Here is a 9,767-nt window from a genome sequence, read left to right on the forward strand (position 1 = left end):
ATCCTCTCACCCTCCCCCCCATCTCTGGCTTGTACCCCAGCTTTTATATGCATAAATAAATCTTTTTTTTAAAAAAATCCCACTCCTGCCACAGGGTCCCAGATTCTAGGGTTATGTAACACCTTTCCTTCTGTGCACTTCCAGCCCTGGGGGTGGGGCCAACCTCTCCCTTAAACTCCTGTGGCCTCATCAACCTCAGGCTGCCTGCCCGACCTTCCTCTGATCTGGTCTATCAAGCCCTTCCATTTGAAAGACCCAAGTGTTGTCCAGTCCCCTAACTCTCCACCTAGCTAACTCATTCTAAAAATTACTTTTGTGATAAAATACAGATTCCATTTGTCACCTTAATCATAGTGAAGTGTGCAGCTCAGTGGCACTAAGCATATTCACGTTGCTGTGCAACCAGCCCCACCACCCACCTCCAGAACTCTTCTCATCTGCAAAACTGAACTGCTCTACCCATGAAACCACAGCTCCTCCTTCACCCAAAACCCAGCCCCTGGCAGCCACCACTCTGCTTTTTGTCTGTGCATCTGACAACTCTCAGTACCTCATATAAGTGGAATCATACAGTATTTGTCTTTTTGTGATTGGTTTGTTTTGCAAAACATACCGTCCTCAAGGTCTGTCCATACTGGAGCATGTGGAATGTTCTTCCTTTTTAACAATGAATGAAGCACCATTGTAGGTACAGAGTCTTTCCAGTCACCTATGGGCTGGATAAATCAGCTATCCCGAACAATGCTGCTATGGAGTCTTGGTTTTCAGTTTGTTTGGTTTTTTTGGGGGGGAGGGAGTTGGAATGTACCAGAAGTAGAATTTTTGTTTCATATGATAGTTCTATTTTTAATATTTTGGAAGGGCCAGTAGATTGTTTTCCTTGGTGGCTACGTCACCTTATATTCTCATCAACAGCTCACGAGGATTCTAATTTCCCCATATCCTCACCAACACTTGGTATTTTCTTTGTGAGGGTAGTCACCTTAATGGTTATGCTGTGTAGTTCATGTGACTTTTAGCTCATTTTAATACCAGAGCAAAAATTGACTTTGGCAAAAATCATTCACTCAACCTTGTAGTTTAGTCATGTGGTGTAAGCAGCATTTCTGCAAAATAAGTTATTGTTGTTTCTGTGTTTCCATGGCAAGGTGAGAGCCTTACCAGCACCCAACAGTTGAGCACCCAAGGTGAGAGCATTTCAGAGTGACGTAACTCATCTTCAGATCCCCCCGCAGCCCCTCTGTGACCTTGAACATCTCAGCCTGCCTCTCTCTGATCTTAGAGTTTCCATCATGGAGAATAACCTCCTCTTTGCACAGGTAGGAGAATTATATTTTCTCTACATATTTACTTATATTCCTGATTCTTAGTTTTAAATATTTGATGCTTCACATCTTGCTAGCTTGTTTATACAGTTAAAACTTCCTATGCTTTTGTTGACACAGTATCAATAAAAAGAACTGAAATAGTGCACATCTTGCTTTCCCTGGTGGCTTAGCTTCACAGAGGTGATTAATTAAGAGTACAAGCCTGATGTCTGACAAATATAATTTCAAGTCCTAACTCTACTATCAGTAACTCTGTGACTTTGGGAAGTTACCTAAATTATTTCATTTCTCTGAACCTCGATTTCCTACTTCCAAAATGGGGATAGTAATCATTCCCATGCCTTTGGGTTATTGAGATCACATTTATAAATATAAATTAGGTCTCATTAGACTCCATTTGAACTGCAATGCCAATGGATCCATTCTTGAAATTCTTTCTTCCCCTAGAGGGGAGTCTAGTTTGGGTATATTTTAGATTACATTGATGAAGAATATTTCTGCTTCTGTTGCAGCCCTCACCTCTGCATCCCAAATTTCAGGGGCATAGTTTTTGTATCAAGTTAGGTTATTTGCCTGTAGATTAGATAAACTTCAGGGCCAGGTCATCTCTCAGTATGCTTGGATGGTGGAACTCCATGGCGGTGTGTTGTTTGTATCACACAGGAATTCAGAAATTCAGGTTTTGATTAACAGCTCAAAAGAGGGTCAACCGTAGTCTTCTCACAAAGGTTTCCCTTGTGTTCAACCACAGTCAAAACTCTCAGGAATGTATAATGACTCATACATTGCTTCTTTCCTAAGAGAGAAAATAAAGCATATATACCTCATTCATTCATCTATTCATCTTTCTTAAGGACTGGTGCCAGGCACTAAGAAACGTGCCAGAAATATAGAAATGTAAGACACAGCCATAGCCCCAGGAGCTCAGGCAAATTATGATAAGCGCTAGGGGGTAGGAGAACCTGCAGAGCCGCCTAAGTGTCAGGGAGGAGGTGACCACGAGGCTGAATCTGGGTGATTAAAATGACATTAACATGGAAGAATAAAAAGGAGGCAATGTGCTGCTCAAGGTAGAGAGGACGAGGACAAGGAGGCAGGGAGGATGAGCATAATATGGGGAGATCAATACAAAGGCTGACTGGATCCGGGTGACGGAGGCATTTCTGTGTCACAATAAGGGCCTGGATATTCGATCACGCACACACCCAGGAAATGACAGTGGCATTTTATGTGGGAAAAAGTCAGTGGCCACAGAAAGAAGAGAAAGAATGGGATTCTAAATTAGAATTAGAAAGTAGGGCCTCCCTGGAGGCCTACAAGTTAAGTCTCAGTGCTCTCACAGGTACAGCCTGGATTTGATCCCAGGACGGGGCGGTGATCCACATGTTGTGGCAGACCTCTCCCGTCTCACCCACTGCTGCCCTCAGCAGTGTATTTCAGTAGATCTGCCTGTTCTGCTCCCCACTCTGTCTCTGGTGAATTCTCTCACCCCCCCACCTCTGGCCTATACCAGAGTTCTTCTATGCAAATGATAATAGAATTAAAAAGTATGATTAACAGAGAAATCATTAGAAGTACCTGCTGCTTTGAAATTAAGAGTTTCAAGGTCATTAAACAATCTATCCTCTATATTTAAATAAATATCCTCTGACCACATGTGAGGATGCCAAGCAAAGCTTCAAAAGATGACCAAAGTAAGAGCAAAATCTATGTGCCCTCTAGTCATATTTCAACCAAAGTTGACCTATTTACTATCAGCTATACATTGACATATCAGAGGCCACAAATTCTATAGGATTGTTGAGAAAAATGGAAAAAAAAAACACCTTCCCTGTAAATGGTGCCAATTTTGCTTCCATTTATAGTGGTATTTATCCTGAAAGTTTCCTTGAGTCTTTTGCCATAAAACTAAGTGTCAGCTTTTCCCTGTAACACCTCAAACACCCTAAGACTCTATTTTTCATTGACTTTAAGTGACTCTTCATTAAACCATGTCCCACTCAGGAGAAGGCACTGGTTCTATTTTTAAGAATCTCCAGGATGTTCCTAAACCTCCTTCAGTAACCCACTCTAGTTCTCAAAACCCTTCCCCTAGCTTCATACCTACTGTAACCCTCATCTATGGACAGGTAGGGCTGTCTCTCCTTATGCTGTTTGGAGAGCATTGAAGAGTAGTTTACCAATGGCAGAGCCTATTGACTGGAACTTATGGTCTGTTGACTGGATCATAGGATGCCTTCTCCTTCAGAGAACAACACAACGTGAACTCTGCTAAATGTGACTTCCCGAAAATGACACTTCCCACATTCCACAGCTAATCACTCACTTTCAACATGAATTTTGGGTTGAAGTGAGAGGATTCATAACTCCAAATGCCAATTCCAGAACTAGATGTATATTCAACATTCCTTGCCTCACAATTTATATAATATATATAAACATGTATTTAAAAGAAGTCAATCATTTCAGAGTTAATAATTGAACGACTGCAGGATATAATTATCCTAGGTTTTATAGTAATTTTCTACATCTAAGAAGATCTTAGTCAGCTGGATGTCTGACTTTTTCTATGGTCAAGTATTGGTCTCATGTTGAGAGAATATTGGCTGGGCCATGGGTATCAGGTGACTGGATTCCAGAATTGGAACCTAAGAAACAAAAGATGATCCAGAGGGAAACAGAGGACCAATTTAAGTCTGGAGACAGTAACAGAGTACAGGCTATTTATTCCTGCAAAGATGTTTGAGGATGTAAGCAACAACAACAACACACAAAAAAAAAACCTTCCAACAAAGGGGATTTATTGGCTCATGGACAAAAATATCTAGAAAAATATAATTTCTGACACAGATTGAACTGGACTCTGGCTTTATTTCACTATTATTATCTTGGATCTTTCTTTATTGTGCCATCTTTGACCCCAGGCTGGCTACACAGACACTAGACTAAATTATGTCACCTACCCTCCTATAAGCTGATCACCATGACCAGGAAAATAGAAAAAAATATGACTGATGGAAGCCAATACATCCTTTCCATGGATTTGGGGATGTGATCAATCCCATCCAACTCATGCTGTACAATAGAGAAGGGGTGAAATAGATGCCAGAGAGGCATCAGGCCCACTGTGGTACCCACTGCAGCATATCAAGGAGGGTAGGGACGTATCAAGAGCCAGGGACGAGGGAAGCAGAAGAAGTTGAAAACAAAACAGTCACGGCACTGGCATAAGACTCATCTAGTAGGAACAGGAGAACCTCACACTGGAGCAAAACTGGCCAAAATGGTAGGATGCTTACATTCTTCCTGCTGTCATTGGTACCTAAGAATGACTCCTTAGGGAGGACTGAAGCCAAGACCTACATTCATGACAGTCACTTCCTGATTTTAATTATTAACAGAAAAGAACAATGGTTATAATGCCAGATAGCTTCCGGCAGTAAATCACCACTCTGGAAGAAGGGAAAGGAGTATTCATTCTTTCAAGCAACTAATGGACTATTTAGTAAATGTCTTCTCTTAAGGACAAAGTCGAACTCTGAAATGCTAAACATTTCATTAAATAAAACAGCTTGTTTCCTAAGAACTGCACTATGTGCGGTGACAGGATGTTCTAGGACTGACTGAGTCCTTTGATAGGAACAAGAAGTTTACATGCCAATATTGAATAGGGAAGGGGGAAGGTCACAGTTACCAGGAAAGTACATTTTACAGTTTATCGAGATCTGGGTACAAATGCCCTTTGTTTTGTTTTTGTTTATAGCAAGAAAATCCTCTAAGAATAAAACGATTAGCACATATCTTGCTGGACACGTGGCAAGTAATAGGTACTCAGGAAGCATTCACTGAATTAATGTATTTGTTGAACATCTCCTACGTACTGGGCCAGGCCCTGACGGTAATTTAGCAGACCCTGTCCACATCCATGGGCACGCACTCATTCCCAAGAACTCGGATGACTTCTTATTTCAAGCACCCCACTCTCTGCTCAAGAGAGATGCCTAGCCATGCATGGAGCAGCAGTTCTGGATAGCTCCTGTCCTTGGGAGCAGCCCTCAACCAGTGATGGAGGTAGCAGGTGGAGAAATGCCCCAGCTTCTGTGCCTCTCAGAAGGGGCAGTTCTGAGATATGTTCTTGGCTATCTCATCCAGGTTCTGGGTAGGACTGAGCACCAGTATTACTAACTTTGCCCTTAGTATATGCTGCATTGGTTGCCTTTGCTTCTATTTCTCACTTTCCAACTTTCCTACTCATGCTTTCTGGGATCATCTTCTAAATGAACCTTTTTTGTTTGCAACCACATATCATGATCACCTTCTGGAGGAATATAGCCTATGACAACAGCCCTCCTAAAAGTCATTCTCCCTCTCTTCCTGGCTATCAGTGCCCTAATATGTAGGGAGAGAAATAAGCCTAGCCTCAGGAGGTCGTTCATTATTAGTATATGCCAGAGTGAAAAGCCCCATGTTCAGTTTTTCCAGCTGGTGTTGCAACTACAAGGGGGTAGTGATCACTTAAGCCAATGAGATTAAAACATAAAGCCAGGGCCTCCCTGGTGGCGCAGCAGTTGAGCGTTGGGTTGCCAAGCTGCCCGCAGCCTCTGCGGCACAGGTTCGATCCCCGGCTGCTCCCCGGCCACCGGAGGAAGGTCCCACATGGCGTGCAGACCTCTCCTGCCGCCCGCTGCTCCCCTCAGCAGTGTACTTCGATCCTTCTGCCTGCTCTGCTCCCCGCTCTGGCCCTGGTGAATTCTCTCACCCTCCCACGTTTCTGACTGTACCCAGTGCTTGCATAAACACAACAAACAAACAAATAAATAAATAAAACATGCCTCTATAAAAAAACAAAAAACAAAAAACAAAGCCAATGGAAAATTTTTTAAAGAAGCTATTGTTCTGATAAAAGTTACATTACAGCTGCAGCTACCCTCTTCCTGCCTTGAATGTGATCATGGTGTCATTTGACATTTACTGCAGCAAAGAGATCTGTGGGAGGCCTCCCCGGTGGCGCAGTGGTTGAGCGCTGGGTTGCAAAGCTGCCCGCAGCCTCTGCGGCACAGGTTCGATCCCCGGCTGCAACCGGCCATGGGAGGAGGGTCCCGCATGGCGCGCAGACCTCTCCTGCCGCCCGCTGCTCCCCTCAGCAGTGTACTTCGATCCTTCTGCCTGCTCTGCTCCCTGCTCTGGCTCTGGTGAATTCTCTCACCCCCCCGCGCTTCTGACTGTACCCAATGCATGTATAAACAAACAAACAAATAAATAAATAAAACATGCCTCTATTAAAAAAAAAAGAGAGAGATCTGTGGGAAAGATTTTGCCTACCCCAGTGTCACTGACCCACCAAACCTACAAGAGCTATGGCTCACTGCTGTGAGTTCTTACCTACTTGGGAGAAGACAGGTCTGTATATGTTTAAGTCAGCTTCATTAAATTTCAGTTACGTGCAGCCCAAGGCAAGCATAACCGATGCAAACACATAACACAGTGTTAAGGGTTGAAGGATATCAAGAAGGAACAATCTGTGACTAATCACTGAGGACTGAAAACCAAGTATAAGATAATCATAACCATCTCTCTTAACTCGAAGACAAGAAGTAGGACATAACAGTTGGTTCAATACCAGGTCGAATAACTAGTTGCCATAGACACAAGTACCTGGAGTGTTTGAGTCTAGAGGATCCTTAGGTCCATTCCAACCTCAGATTTCTATCATTCTCTTACTTTAGGGAAGACAAAGGTCAAAGCAGTATTCACAGTAGGCACAAGGAAGACAAGAGGAAAACAGAACGGACCTTGAAAGGCAGATAGGATATGAATAAATGGAAATGTAAAGAGCACAGTCATCTGAGCAGGGACATGGAAATAGATGCTGTGGAAATATTGCCTCTGGCTTGGACATCTCCCCAAAATTGGAGAGTGCTGCCTTAGATGATGAATTTTAATGTAGACACAGATGTAGACATGTTAGCCATTTCAAAAGAGCATGTTTCAACTGGAATATCGTCTGTGACTGGATCCAGCTGATCTTGCTTTGAAACCTTCTTAGGAATCTCAAAATCAGCTCAATGGATAATGACAAAAGTGTTAACTTGTATTACACCACTCTCTGCAGATGAGACCAGGATGTCAACAAGTGTGGCGTTAAATGCCAAGCTGAAAAGAAAATGGAAGAGATGGATGTGGTGGAATTCAATGATCCTGGGCCCCTGAGAGCAGCCCGTTGTCATTGCTTGGCACTTACAGAATCTGTAATTCATTAGCTATTCCTTAGCAAAACCCTGTGCATTAGAGTCACTTTTTAAAAATTTTATTTATTTTTTAAGATTTATTTTTATTTATGCATACAAGAACTGTGGTATAGGCCAGAGGTGTTGGTGGGGTGAAAGGATCCACCAGAGACAGAGTGGGGAGCAGAACAGGTGGGTCTACTAAAATACACTGCTGAGGGGAGCAGTGGGCAAGACAGGAGAGGTCTGCTGTACCATGTGGGTCAGCTCCCTGGCCGGCCGGGCATCAAACTCATGCTGCAGTGGCTGCTGATGCTTCATAGTGCTGTGCTTAACCTCTTGTGCCACCAGGGAGGCCCCATTTTTTTTTTTTAATGAGGAAACAGAAAGAGCATCAAGGCATAAGCTCAAAGTAACTAATCTTTTCAGTAGCAGATAAACAAATGTTATCATGAATCAGGAAGCTAGAATATGATGGGAAGAAATATATGGTCCCTGCGAATTCTAGCTAGGATTGCTGACTGTATATGGCAATGATCATACAAACTACCGGTTCCCTGTATTTGACAAAGCACTATCACACATGCTACCTTGCACTGCACAAAAACCCCAGGAGGTAGATGCATCACAATTTCAATCCCTGTTTTAAAGAGGAGAAAACTGAGGCCCATAGAAATAAAGCTATCAAGGAAAGGGCCTGGATGGAATTCAGGCTTTCTAATGCAAACGTCCATTCTCTGTTGATTACTCAATCCTGCCATGTAGCTTTCAGCTACACAAAACCAACTTGATGAATAACTCTGGTTAGTCCCGGAGGGCCCAAGATATAGGCAACACACAAGTATAGAGCTAGTCAGAGTCTATATAAAATAACCCATTCACTTACTCCTGGGAGAGCAGGTTATGAAATGGTGGCCATGCCCTAGGCAGCAGGCTACGTGCTGGCCTCCCTTCTCTGCCCGCTGACACAGGCATGATAAGTGTGAGGAAGCCCTGGGGCAATTTACGAGCTTAGAACTGTTTCCCCCATAGTAGTGGGGTTCCTATACATTGTGTCGATCTGCAAATATAATCTCCTATATGTTTTTATTCTCCAGCAGTAAGATCCTCTCCTCATCTAATTTCAGAGTCTCTGCAGAACGCCATCTCAGCTTCCCACTAGGTGCCTTGGAACAACACACATTTGGCACAATTGGCTAAATCATTTTCATCCTCTTACCAGCAGGTTCCAATCATGGCAACCTAATCAATCTTCTGGCCACCTACATTAATCCCCAAAATGACCCAGATAATCCGATTGGCTGCAGTGCGACCCAGTCGCAATTTACATCAGACCATCTGGTGATTCTGTCTCCTCCAAGGGTAGCCCAGAAGGACCATCTGCTTTGATGCTCCGTATGTCCTATTGAAGGAGGCAAAGGTTGATGCTGACCACACACCAGCAAGCCATTCTCTCCTGCCTTTGCATGAACCAAAGAAATCCTGAAATGCTCTGTAATTTCGCTGCTCACATCCTGCAGGGTCTGCTTTGCATTCTCAGTGAACACATCGTAATATTCAGAATGCAAATTAAACTTTATGGGTGCCATAACCTTGGCCATTTATTGTAGCAGATTCCGTAATTGGCCGATGCTGCTAATACAGCCAAGACTACTTTGGCTTTTTTTTTTTTTAACTTTTGCAGATAGAGCTGCCATGTTGATTAAGCAATTCTGGTGTTTCTTTGCACCATTTCTTGAGCTAATGTATTGTTAAGGTGCTTTTGTGTATAAGCAACGAGAGTTAAGTCTCAGCTAAAGGTGGACGGTAAAATTGAAAATAAAATATAGATTTGTATGCTAAAGTTCAAGTAGCACTTGAGAAACAAGTAGAGCTAACATTTGGAGGGAAAACAGGCTTACAGAAAAATACAAGGAGAGTTAGGGAAAAAAACATAGGTCAGCTTAAGATGTACAATTTATACTAGAACGTAAATGCTGGTTCTTGAAATATTTTGAACCATAAAGGCATCATCAGTGCTTTGCACTAAGAAGAAAACTACCCAGCACTAGGATCACCACCAAAGAATTAAGAAATCTAAGACTACTAGTGATTTCTGTGAAACCTCCATCACTCAAGTTTTAATACATGGCAATACAGGGGGAGGCTATAAAAGCCCAATTTGGAAGTAGGCAGCATTTATGGAATGTCCTGTGGAATGAACTTCCCCATG

This window comes from Talpa europaea (assembly GCF_964194135.1).
Source record: "Talpa europaea genome assembly, chromosome: 11".
Taxonomy (NCBI): domain Eukaryota; kingdom Metazoa; phylum Chordata; class Mammalia; order Eulipotyphla; family Talpidae; genus Talpa; species Talpa europaea.